Source organism: Staurois parvus, unplaced genomic scaffold (assembly GCF_062004578.1).
Source record: "Staurois parvus isolate SC_StPar_1 unplaced genomic scaffold, SC_StPar_1.0 ptg000581l, whole genome shotgun sequence".
NCBI classification, from domain to species: domain Eukaryota; kingdom Metazoa; phylum Chordata; class Amphibia; order Anura; family Ranidae; genus Staurois; species Staurois parvus.
The window spans coordinates 7,351,154-7,365,341 of record NW_028318377.1 but is presented as its reverse complement, the minus strand read 5'-3'; the positions used below and the strand labels follow the sequence as shown (position 1 = coordinate 7,365,341).

Sequence of the window (14,188 nt, the reverse complement as noted above, 5' to 3'; positions counted from 1 at the left end):
TCACACAAAAGCAATCAATATTCACTTATTGGGATTTTTTTTTTACTAAAAACATGTAGCAGAATACATTTTGGCCTAAATTTGAGTTTTTTGGATATTTTTTATAACAGAAATGAGAAAATATAGTTTTGTTTTCAAATTTTTTGGTCTTTTTTTTGTTTATAACGCGAAAAATAAAAAGTGCAATTTAATTTATGTACAGTATTGCATGACCGTGCAATTGTCAGTTAAACTAGTGCAGCGCTGTATAGCAAAAAATGTTGTAAATTGCAGTATCTATACCATAGTTTGTAGACGCTATAACTTTCATACAAAGCAATCAATATACACTTATTGAATTTTTTTGTACCAAAAGACAAGTAGCAGAATACATTTTGGCCTAAATTTATGACTAACTTTGAGTTTACTATACATTTTTTATAGTAAAAAAAGTAAAAAATATTTTTTTTTTCAAAATGTTTGATCTTTGTTTATAGCACAAAAAATAAAAAGCGCACAGGTGATCAAATACCGCCGAAAGAAAGCTCTATTTTTGTGAAAAAAAGGACGTAAATGTCGTTTGGGTACAGCATTGCATGACTGCGCAATTACCAGTTGAATTAGTGCAGAACTGAATAGCAAAAAAAGGCCTGGTCAGGAAGGGGGGTAAATCCTCTGGAGGGTAAGTGGTTAATCTTAAAATGGAACTAAACTCCCCAGTAGGCTCATCTCCACCTTCCAGGAAGGTTACATCCTTTGCCACTGTCATCTTCTCCCCAGGTTCCAGGTTTTTGGCCTCTTCATTAACCAGCAGGGAGGATGTGATCCAGCAAATTCGCACAGGAATCAGTCATTCTGACACAGCTGAAGTGTGCCAGGAATGCACGCTGAGCTGCACATGCACAGCTCAGTGTACATTTGATAGAAAACTGCAAGCAGGCAGGTAAGTTTGTATTACTGTAAAAGAGACATGGCATTTTTCATCTGCAAATAAAATCTGCCAGCTTGCAGTTTTGTAAAAGTTAGGTTTAGTTCCACTTTAACTTGCAGAAGTCAACACCTTCTCTACAGCCTGCACAGTTCCCTGGGGACCCTGAATTAAATGAAGGCTAACACAGGTACTTGTAGGCATCAGAAAAGGCTGCATTTAAGATGATCTCTGGGCATAAATTTTTTAGCATTACTCAAAAAGGTAATTTCTTACCTTTCAGCCAAATTTCTACGATTTATACAAATATTCCCATTTGGTAAGACCAGTGACTGCTATAGTAGATATAAAAAGTCTACACACCCCTGTTAAAATGTCAGGTTTCTGTGATGTAAAATTGAAACAAAGATAAATAATTTCAGAACTTTTTCCACCTTTGTTGTGACCTATAAAATGTACAGCTCAATTGAAAAACAAACTGAAATCTATTTTTTTTGGGGGGGAGTAAACATAAAAAACGAAAATTATTATTATTATACAGGTTTTATATAGCGCCAACGGTTTGCTCAGCGCTTTACATTATAGTGGGAGACGATACAGTAACAATACAAGAGGGATTTGAGGGCCCTGCTCTTTCAAGCTTACAATTTAGGAGGGCGGTGTGAATGGTACAGTAGGTAGTCACTGTGGGGGATGGAGTGGTTGGAAGAGTAGAGGATTCCAGAATTAGCAGAGGGCAGGATAGGCTTCCCTGAAGAGATAGGTTTTCAGTGATCGCCGCAAGTAGAGTAGGTGATAGTCTGATAGATTGGGGTAGGGAGTTCCAGAGGATGGGTGACTCCCTGGAGAAGTCTTGGAGACGAGCATGGGAGGAGGAGATAAGGGAGCTAGAGAGTAAGAGGTCTTGCGAGGACCGGAGTGTACAGTTTGGATGATATTTAGAAAGAAGATCGGATATGTAAATTGGGGCAGTGTTGTGGATGGCTTAAAATAATGTGGTTGCATAAGTGTGCACACCCTCTTACAACTGGGGATGTGGCTGTGTTCAGAAGTAAGCAATCACATTCAAAATCATGTTAAATAGGAGTCAATACCCACCTCCCATCATTTAAAGTGCCTCTGATTAACCTCAAATAAAGTTCAGCTGTTCTAATAGGTCTTTCCTGACATTTTCAAAAGCTGGCCAAAAACACGTATAGATTTTCATTCTAGAATTTTCGTTTGATTTCTAATCGTTAGTGGGGTCAAATCGATGTTTATTTTCGACCGCACTGACGGGAACATTGGAAGGGGCAGGAAGGAAAACTTCTCGATCAAACGAATTATGTATGTGGTTATCGTTCAGAAATTACATTCATTTTAAAGTTGAATGTTAAAGGCAAAATACAATTTTCGAACGACATTCGTCCATTCAATGAATGTTAAAAGAATTTTCGTACGACTTTTCATTCGAATATTCTAGTCCGAAAAACTACACGTGTATGACCAGCTTAAGTCGAATCCTAAAGCAAAAGCCATGGTCCGCAGAGAGCTTCCAAAGCATCAGAGGGATCTTATTGTAAAAAGGTATCAGTCAGGAGAAGGGTACAAAAGAATTTCCAAGGTATTAGATATATCATGGATCACAGTGCAGACAGTCATCATCAAGTGGAGAAAATATGGCACGACAGTGACATTACCAAGAACTGGACGTTCCTCCAAAATTGCTCAAAAGACGAGAAACAAAACTGGTCTGGGAGGCTGCCAAGAGGCCTACAGCAACATGAAAGGAGCTGCAGGAATATCTGGCAAGTACTGGCTGTGTGGTACATGTGACAACAATCTCCCGTATTCTTTATATGTCTGGGCAATTGGGTAGAGTGGAAAGACGGAAGCCTTTTCCTATGAAGAAAAACATCCAAGCTCGGCTAAATTTGAAAAAACATATCTGTCTTCCAAAAGCATGTGGGAAAATGTGTTATGGTCTGATGAAACCAACGTTGAACTTTTTGGCCATAATTCCAAAAGATATGTTTGGCGCAAAAATAACACTGCACATCACCAACAGAACACCATACACACCGTGAAGCATGGTGGTGGCAGCATCATGCTTTGGGGCTGTTTTTCTTCAGCTGGAACTGGGGCCTTAGTCAAGGTAGAGAGAATTATGAACAGTTCCAAATACCAGTCAATATTGGCACAAAACCTTCAGGCTTCTGCTAGAAAGCTTAACATGAAGAGGAACTCCATCTTTCAGCATGACAACGACCCAAAGCATACATCCAAATCAACAAAGGAATGGCTTCACCAGAAGAGGAAAGTTTTGGAATGGCCCAGCCAGAGCCCAGACCTGAATCCGTTCGAAAATCTGTGGGGTGATCTGAAGAGGACTGTGCACAGGAGATGCCCTCACAATATGACAGATCTGAAGTGTTTTTGCAAGGAAGAATCGGCAAATATTGCCAAGTCAAGATGTTCCATGTGATAGACTCAAACCCAAAAAGACTGAGTGATGTAATAAAAACAAAAAGGTGCTTCAACAAAGTATTAGTTTAAGGGTGTGCACACTTATGCAACCATATTATTTTAGTTTTTGATTTTTACTTCCCTCCACCGAAAAGATTTCAGTTTGTTGTTCAACAAAGTTGTACAGTTTATAGGTTACACTAAAAGGTAGAAAAAGTTCTGAAATGATTTATCTTTGTCTCATTTTTTTACATCACAGAAACCTGACATTTTACCAGGGGTGTGTAGACTTTTTATATCCACTGTATGACCATTGTTCCCCGGCCCCCAGTATTACAGTAGTTAATTTTGCAGTGAGTAAAATGAATGGTTGAATCTAGGAGTATCACACTTACGGTCTGACCTGCCCTATTGCATTGTATCATTTGATTGACAGATCAGGAGACTTCTGGTTTTTCACACACATCCCAGCCTGCTGTAATAGAACAGCAGGTGCAAATTACAATTGCTTGATGGAAATTGTGGTTTCTTTCAGCAGCTGCAGAAGTGAGGTCGCTGCTTGCTTAACCCCTCCACATGGTGCCTGGTTGGGTCTCCATTTCCCCATATTCAGTGTTGGCGTCACACCCTTTTAAAAAGGTAAATATAGTACAGACTGCGCTAAGTGTAGATTAAATTACATGTCAGCTTCTACTCTAGCAAAAGAGAAGTAGTCTTTAGAGGATTTAAAAACTAGCCCAGAGATCGGCATTTTTTAGGCTAGGGCAGGTTGACTTTAAAGTTCACATTTCTACAGAATTCATATGAAATCATATTATATAACATTTTTTGTGCAGATATCCATTCTCCAATATGCGGTCTTTTTTTTTAATAGGATTAATCTTTATACGTCACATTAAGATCAGAAAAACCGGTTTTATTGTAAGAAGGCGAGAGATATCTATAGTGTAAACAGTGGAGATGAGGAAACCACTGTAGTCACAAGACCAGTTCACGTCAATGCGACATATGAAGTAATCTACAAGAGGCATTGTATGAGACTTGTAGACTTGTGTACAGAGTCAAGCAACCAACTGGAGTAGGACTGGGCAAGCAGCGGACCTGCCGCTATGAAAGGTCTGAGTCCTTAATGTTGTAAGAGGAGGTCCAGGCCCCCCCCCCCCAAAAAAAATTAAAAGTCAGTAGCTACAAATACTGTAGCTCCCACCAAAAGCAACACAAAATAGTTTTTACCTTCATGCATAGAACACTTTTAGATGGTTAAATGTGTGTTCAGCTCTGCCCATTTTGTGCTTTATAAAACCACTTTTATAGATAACCCAGAAAGTCCAGTCATATTTCCAGCTCCCTGCCTTATCAGAGAAGATTCTATAACAGACACCAATGCCAGTGTCATGTTTGACCCCCCCCCTTGTTCTTTCCCATTCACAAAGCACGGTTGGTGATGACAAAGCAACTGCAGGCTGTGCTTTCAGAGTAGAATCCTATCTGGTGTGGTGGGAAACTGGAAGTACAACTAGTGTTAAAAAGACACACAAATATAAAGCCATCCCCAAGAATAATGAAGGTGCTCAGAGGGTTTCTTTTCCCAAATAGAAAATGTTTATGAAGTCAAACATTACAGAGTAGATAGTCACATCAGATCAGTACGCAAGCAGCGAAGGAATTAAATGAATGAGCGCTCAAGTACAAATAACAACGCACACAACACTATATTGCCAAAAGTATTGGGACGCCTGTCTTTACACGCACATGAACTTTAATGGCCTCCCAGTCTTAGTCTGTAGGGTTCAATATTGAGTTGGCCCGCCCTTTGCAGCTATAACAGCTTCTGCTCTTCTGGGAAGGCCGTCCACAAGGTTTAGGAGTGTCTATGGGAAGGTTGGACCATTCTTCCAGAAGCACATTTGTGAGGTCAGGCACTGATGTCGGATGAGAAGGCCTGGCTCAGTCTCCACTCTAATTCATCCCAGAGGTGTTCTATGGGGTTGAGGTCAGGACTCTGTGCAGGCCAGTCAAGTTCCTGCAATCCAAACCCACTCATCCGTGTCTTTATGGACCTTGCTTTGTGCACTGGTGCGCAGTCATGTTGGAACAGGAAGGGACCATCCCCAAACTGTTCCCACAAGGGTGGGAGTATGAAATTGTCCAAAATGTCTTGGTATGCTGACACCTTAAGAGTTCCCTTCACCATAACTAAGGGGCCAAGCCCAAGCCCTGAAAAACAACCCCACACCATAATCCCCCCTCCACCAAACTTTACACTTGGTACAATGCAGTCAAGCAAGTACCGTTCTCCTGGCAAGAAATACCTCTGGAGTGGAGTGGACTCACTGTTTTGGCGCCATCAGAGCTTTTAAGCCCCCAAATCATACAGACATACAGTATCTCACAGAAGTGGGTACACCCCTCACATTTTTGTAAATATTTTATTTTACCTTTTCATGTGACAACACTGAAGAAATGACACTTTGCTACAATGTGACGTAGTGAATGTACAGCTTGTAGAACATGTAAATTTGCTGTCCCCTCAAAATAACTCAACACAGCCATTAATGTCTAAACCACTGGCAACAAAAGTGAGTCCACCCCTAAATGACAATGTCCAATTTAGCCATTTTCCCTCCCCGGTGTCATACGACTCGTTAAGTGTTACAAGGTCTCAGGTGTGAATGGGGAGTAGGGGTGTTAAATTTGGTGTTATCTCACTCTCTCATACTGGTCACTGGAAGTTCAACATGGCACCTCATGGCAAAGAATTCTCTAAGGATCTGAAAAAAAAAAAAAGAACTGTTGCTCTACATAAAAGATGGCCTAGGGTATAAGAAGAGTGCCAAATCCCTGAAACTGAGCTGCAGCACGGTGACCAAGACCATACAGTGGTTTAACAGGACAGGTTCCACTCAGAACAGGCCTCGCCATGGTCAACCAAAGACGTTGAGTGCACTTGCTCAGTGTCATATCCAGAGGTTGTCTTTGGGAAATAGACGTATGAGTGCTGCCAGCATTGCTGCAGAGGTTGAAGGGGTGGGGGGGGTCAGCCTGTCAGTGCTCAGACCATACGCTGCACACTGCATCAAATTGGTCTGCATGGCTGTCATCGTCTAAGGATGGTGCACAAGAAAGCCTGCAAACAGTTTGCTGAAGACAAGCAGACTAAGGACATGGATTACTGGAACCATGTCCTGTGGTCTGATGAGACCAAGATAAACTTATTTGGTTCAGATGGTGTCAAGTGTGTGTGGGGGAAACCAGGTGAGGAGTACAAAGACAAGTGTGTCTTGCCTACAGTCAAGCATGGTGGTGGGAGTGTCATGGTCTGGGGCTGCATGAGTGCTGCAGGCACTGGGGAACTACAGTTCATTGAGGGAACCATGAATTCAAACATGTACTGTGATATACTGAAGCAGACCATGATCCCCTCCCTTCGAAGACTGGGCCGCTGGGCAGTATTCCAACATGATAATGACCCCTAACACACCTCCAAGACCACCACTGCCTTGCTAAAGAAGCTGAGTGTAAAGGTGATGGACTGGCCAAGCATGTATCCAGAGCTAAACCCTATTGAGCATCTGTGGGGAATCCACAAAACAGAAGGTGGAGGAGCGCAAGGTCTCTAACATCCACCACCTCCGCAATGTCGTCATGGAGGAGTGGAAGAGGACTCCAGTGGCAACCTGTGAAGCTCTGGTGAACTCCATGCCCAAGAGGGTTAGGGCAGTGCTGGAAAATAATGGTGACCACACAAAATATTGACACTTTGAGTCCAATTTGGACATTGTCACTTAGGGGTGTACTCACTTTTGTTGCCAGCGGTTTAGACATTAATGGCTGTGTGTTGAGTTGTTTTTAGGGGACAGCAAATTTACATGTTATACAAGCTGTACACTCACTACGTTACATTGTAGCAAAGTGTCACTTCTTCAGTGTTACAAACAGAAAGCAGTGCTGAAACATGACACAGTAAGAATAAAAAGTATTAAATAATAATTGATGATAATTAATTTGTAATTAATATTGGTAATATAAAATATAAGTGGATGAAGCGCTATGATTGGCACAATAAAAAGAGAATAAGTGCAACTGTAAAAATCCTAACGCAAAGAGTGTTCATAAGGTGGTGAAGACATGACACAATCGGGTCAGCATACAGTATATCCGTGCGGGAGATTAATAAAAATGCGCACTGACCAGATGCGCATAATTAAAGCTCAACGTGTTGTATGGTATATTACAACCAAGAATAGTGGTAAAGGATCCCTCCTTTGGACATGAGACTCCTCTGCAACCGCAATTCCACTGGGGTCCTGAGAATCATCAGCTCAAAAAGAGAGCCAAACAAGAAGGTGCTCATAGTGTGGTAATATTCCGATTGATTAGATAAAGTATTAAATGAATCATCCACATGGAATACAGCAAAGTCACAGCATAAAGTCAATGGGGCCTTTAAAGGGGGCTTCCTGCTGATTCTTGGTTGTAATATACCTTTCAACACATTGCGCTTTAATTATGCGCATTTGGTGAGTGCGCATTTTTATTATTCTCCCACAGGGATAAAGCCACACAGAATAATTTGGCATCATCTGTGCAACAGGACCCGTTTGTAACACTGTATACTGACCCGATTGTGTCATGCCTTCACCACCTTATGAACATTCTTTGCTTGAAGACTTTCACAGTTGCACTTATTCTCTTTTTATTGCGCCAATCATAGCGCTTCATCCACTTATATTTGAGATCCCCAATATTAATAATATTTATAAATTTATTATGATTTAATATTTTTATTCTGTGTGTCATGTTTCAGCGCTGCACTGTTTTCTGTTTGTATTATGTGTAAGGTTTAGGGTTCCTTTTTAGTGCATTTGCGGCTGATTGTAATCAGAATCCTGAGCGCTCGCTGTTTCTTTGTTTCTATTTCTTCAGTGTTGTCACGTGAAAAGATGTAATAAAATATTTACAAAAATGTGAAGGGTGTACTCACTTCGGTGAGATACTGTACATATGTATCTTCGGTGAGATACTGTATATATATATATATATATATATATATATATATATATATATCTCTCTCTATCTATATATATATATATATATCTATCTATATCTGAGATCGTATACATGTGACTAGGGAGTCATGTTCACAGTTTAGAAGGTTCAATATCTCTGTCAGCTTTATGAATCATATCATCAGTATATAGAATGAAAATGGGAAACAAACTTTCCCTTCATGTGCTGCATATAAAAAATAGAAACAGAAGGTTGGCTAGTATTGAATATTAAGGTTAGGCCACCAACACCCTATCACTGACCATGCAGAAATATGGGTATCGTAGTCTATTGTGCTCCCACAGGAAGTGCATTATTGGTGTAACTTTGCCCCAACTATCTTTCCCAAATTTTATTGTACTTCTGTAGATAGCCCCTCTGGTAATAGACAGATTGTATGGGAGGGAATCATTCAGCTCAGAGATCCATTGGGCCTTATTTAGTAAGGCAGATATCTAAAACGTAACTACTGTATCAGTTTACTGGTTAAAAACAGTGTTTCCAGAAAACAGAACATCACTCTCTCAAGCAACATTGGCTATTTTTAACCCTTATGCTGCTAACATTAGTAAATAGATGAATAGATGAGAAGTTATACTATATTTACTTGTTTTAAACATTTTGTTTTCTTTTTTTACACATTTCTTCAGTTACTTTCTTGCTTCCATGCCTAGGCAAATTATGTCATACATCCCAGAAGTCTTCAGGAGGGGTTTTCTTGGCCTAGCATGCCCTCCTGCCTGCATGTCTGAGCCAAAGGCAGGCGGATTTTAGGAAGTAAATGCTACATGAACCATCTGCCCTTACTCAAGATAACCACTGACATAAATGCTAGGGGGTGTTTTTTTTAAAGTAATTTCTCATTAAAAATGGGGGACTTTGCTTGAATAATAAAAATTAATTAAATAGCATTTTTGGTTTGTGGTGCTCAGATGCAGCATAGCTGCACTTCAAGGAACAAATAATCTCCAAGCATGCCTAGTAGGCATAGGGCTTAAGAACACAGTAGAGCACATTAGATCATGAAGATATTGGACAACCTATTACTTGGCAGTACCATAGCATGAGCCATAGTGTGCCTATAGAGGACTGTCATTTGGCCCAGTGGACTAGAAGAGGATGAAAATCTCACCTAGACGGTGTTAGATAGGACTTGTAGAAAATATTGTGATAATGTGTAAGCTTATCAGACATTTTAATGAAGATGGATCTGTGAGCTGCTAATGCCTCCTCCCATTCCTCATCCTCAAGGAGCCCCACAGTTGGATTGATTGCTGCTGCAGACACTCCAGTGCAGTCTGAAGGCCACAGTCATGTGATCTGTGCAGAAATGGAGGCTTAAAGTTCAGACTAGCTGATCCTTTAATTCAGCAGAAATTATGTGACCAAGCACTTGGGCTTTTGGTTATACAGCCAACACAGAAGACAGCTTGGACCAGCAGTTTCTCTATGGTGAGCAAGCCCAGAAAGTCTAGATTAACACCTGAGTACAGTTTCACTTTAACGGTACTAAAAGTTTTTTTTTTCCACTAAACCAGTTAAGACCTTCTAAAGCTGTTAAAATAATTAAAATTCAACTTTCCCGCAATCAAGACAACAATTCCAGAGTATTCATTCACTCGTGTGTCTGCCTCTTTTCCCAGAATTCTGCCTTGAATTTGAAAACATTTTTTTAGGCATTCTTAGAACTGCCCTTGTTGCAGTGATCCAATCATCTAGGAGATGGGTTGGGACCATGTCTACCAGGTAGTCGAATGCAACATTGGGAAGCTACGGAAAACTTGATTTGAATACAGAAAGTTTAGTTCAAGCCACCCCACCCACATTCTGCACCCAGAAGAGATGAGCAAAAATGATGGGCTGGAGTTAAACAATGCTGAAACTGACAATTGCATGAGTGAACATTCAAAGTTTTAAAGACTACAGAGGTGACTATCTCCATATACATATACAGTTAGGTCCATATATATTTAGACAGGCACAATTTTAGTTTTTTTCAGGTATTTACCAAAATATATTCAAGCTATAGTTATATAATGGATATGGGCTGAAAGTGCACACTCTTAGGTTTAATTTGAGGGTATGAACATCCAAATTGGAGGAAAGATTTAGGAATTACAGCTCTAAAGATTAGCTATCCCCCCTGTGAGCCTACATCATGCATTCAAAGATGTCCATGCAAGTGAAACAGGCCATTGTAAGGCTTCAAAAACAAAACAAATCCATCAGACAGATAGCAGCAACATTAGGAGTGACCAAATCAACAGTTTAGTACATTCTGAGGAAAGAAGAACACACTGGTGAGCTCAGCAAAATAAAAAAGCATGGACGTCCACAGAAGACAACAGTGGTGGATGAATGCAGGATCCTCTCTATGTTAAAGAAAAACCCATTCACAACATCCAGACAAGTGAGGGACACTCTCCAGGAGGTGGGCGTATCATTGTCAAAGTCTACAATAAAGAGAAGACTTCACGAAAGCAAATACAGAGGGTTCACCACAAGGTGCAAACCATTCATAAGCCTGAAGAATAGAAAAGCCAGATTAGACTTTGCCAAACAAAATCTAAAAAAGCCAGACCAGTTCTGGAAAAGCATTCTTTGGATGGATGAAACTAAGGTTAATTTGTACCAGAATGACAGGAAGAAAAAAGTGTGGGAAGGCTTGGAACAGCTCATGATCCAAAGCACACAACGTCATCTGTAAAACACGGTGGAGGCAGTGTGATGGCATGGGCATCCATGGCTTCCAGTGGCACTGGGTCATTGGTGTTTATTGATGATGTGACAGAAGCAGCCGGATGAATTCTGCAGTGTTTAGAGATATACTGTCAGCCCAGATTCAGCCAAATGCAGCAAAGTTGATTGGACAGAGCTTCACAGTACAGGTGGACAATGATCCAAAACACACTGCAAAAGCAACCCAGGAGCTTTTAAAGAAAAAGAAGTGGAATATTCTGCAATGGCCGAGTCAATCACCTGATCTCAACCCAATTGAGCATGCATTTCACTTGCTGAAGGCAAAACTAAAGTCAGAAAGACCCACAAACAAAGAACTGAAGAAAGCTGCAGTTAGAGCCTGGCAAAGCATCAGAAAGAAGGAAACCCAGTCTTTGGTAATATACATGGGTTCCAGACTTCAGGCAGTCATTGCCAGTAAAGGATTCTCAACAAAATATTAAAAATGAACTTTTTATTTCTAATAATATTCAATTGTCCAATTACTTTTGGTACCTTGAAAAAGGGGGGGGTGGCTACTCTTAAGAGCTGTAATTCCTAAATTCTCCAATTTGGATGTACATACCCTCAAATTAAACCTGCGAGTGTGCACTTTCAGCCCATATCCATTATATAACTATAACTTGAATAGGTTTTGGTAAATACCTGAAAAAAACTAAAATTGTGCCTGTGTCCAAATATATATGGACCTAACTTTACATACTTGAAGAAGTCAACTCCTCTTGCAACTTTAAGGACATGAAAGCTTGTTTGTTTTTTTAAAGAAGTGCACTTTAAAACAAAGAGCGCTTATTATTTTTACCCCCTTCCCCTGACCTAACCTAGCCCAACCTCCCCTTCCACAGATATATACTTACCTTGAAGGGAATGTTTCCTACTACACAGAAAGTATGGGATACACTGTGCAAGGAGGCCTGGCAACCCATGCTCTGCTCCAGTGTAACAACCAAAATCACCCAACAGACCAGAGCTCTCAAGCTCTTTTTTTCTATCCCTGGCAGCCAGTAATTGACCCCACCATCACTGGACCTGCTGGTAATAGTTCCAAGTCATCTCACAAATACCGCCAGGTTGACTATGCATACCCAGGATGGAGAGGGAAATGGAGAAAGGTAGGCTGGTAACCAGGACCCAAGCCAAACAGCATCAGAGAGAATGGACAACATGCTGAGGGTCACTCTAAGGGAAAGAAGGGTATGGCCCTACACGGCCCACCACCAGATACCCCTTCCAGTGGGCTCCTGTGCCTAGAACCATTAGCTCATCTTTGGCTAGCGAAGGGGAGGACTATTACCACTACAGTTAACCACAGGGAAGAAAAAGAAAAAAAAAAGCCAAAGAGGTGACTGTGTGTTTGCAGGAGGTGAGACACACACAAGAACTAAGGCTACTGGCTCCAGGGGGGCCCTTTTAAACTCTATCAAACTTGTGTTTCTTGAAGGTGGGCAGAGCCATCTCTCAGGTGAACCGTCATGGTTCATGATTATGGAAAAAATACATGAAAAGGGTTTAATCATTCCTTAATCTAATTGAAAATGTGTGTCTGAAATAACAGGAGAGGTGTTATGGTCCTTACTGCCCAACCTGTGACCCTTTCAGCACTTACGTGTGGCACTCGGAGACAGTAGTCCAAGTTATTCTTACCTAGGTGCTTACTTGAGCCAGGGGAGAATAAATAGGTGGATTCTGCAATTTTTTTATGTGACATGATATTTGTGCAGCAGTTTTTCAAATGCAATTTTTGGGAAAAAATAGACTTTGAAATTTACTGCAAAAAAACATAATACATAACCCAATTATTTGTAAAATATAAAATATGATGTAACGCCGAGTATATAGATACCAAACATGTCACGCTTTAAAATTGCGCCAGCTTGTGCAATGGCAACAAACGACATACATTTTACTATTCATAGGCAAGGCTTTAAAAGCCTTTACAGGTTACCACTTTAGATTTGCAGAGTATGTCTAGTGTTATGATTACTGCTCACGATCTGACATTCACGGCAATACCTCACGTGTGGAACAATCAGTGTTGGCATGTGTGTGGGGCTAAAGTGTGCATTCGCCTTTGCACACAAGTATGGGGGACTTTTTTTTTTGTATTAGATTTTTTTTTGATTTACAATTTTGCCTTAATTTTTTCTTTTTTCAATCACTTATTGCTGTCACAAGGAATGTAAACATCCCCTGTGAGAGAAATAAACACATGACAGGTATTTTTTTTTTATTGAGGGATCTCTATGCCAATCCCTCCACTGGCTTCCCATTGCCCAATGGATAAAATTCAAAACATTAACAATAACATATAAAGCCATTTATAACTCTGCCCAAATTACATCACCAATCTTGTCTTCAAATATCACCCAAACCGTACTCTCTGCTCCTCGCACGACCTCCTGCTCTCTAGTCTCCTCCTCCCATGCTCGTCTCCAGGACTTCTCCAGAGCTTCCCCCATCCTCTGGAACTCTCTACCCAAATTTATCAGACTATCGCCTACTCTGCCCACTTTTAGGCGATCTCTGAAAACCTATTTCTTCGGGGAAGCCTATCCTGCCCTCAGCTAATAATGGAATCACCTACTCCTCCTACCAGTCCATCCCCCACAGTTACAACCTTTTGTACCACTAACCCCTTCCTCCTAGGTTGTAAGCTCCAAGGATCAGGCCCTCCTAACCCTCTTGTATTGAACTGTATTGTTGCTGTATTGTCTCCCTTTATATTGTAAAGCGCTGAGCAAACTATTGTCGCTATATAAATCCAGTATAATAATAATAATCTGGGGTCTATGAGACCCCAAATCCCTCCTCTGTACTTGAAAGCACTGAAAACACCAAGATGGGTATTTTGGAATGCTTTCAGATTTTTTTTAAAAATGGTGCCGAAAGTTTCCAAGTAAGTGATGTCAGGTCATTGCTTCTGGTTTAATATAAAGGAGAGCCAATCAAAGCCGATTCTGGCTTCATTGGGCCAGCCAGCGGACGCAGCAGCTGGTTGGACTCCGACTGGGACAGGAGATTCTGAGAGAGCCACGGAAGGCGGCGTGG

At 40.8% G+C, this 14,188-nt stretch overlaps 1 protein-coding gene across 2 annotated transcripts in view; it reads right to left on the bottom strand.

Annotated features, from left to right (window-relative positions):
- The window catches only part of LOC149450162 (charged multivesicular body protein 3), a 76,824-nt gene that overhangs the window by 13,792 nt on the left and 48,844 nt on the right, over window positions 1-14,188 (bottom strand). The window lies entirely within an intron of this gene.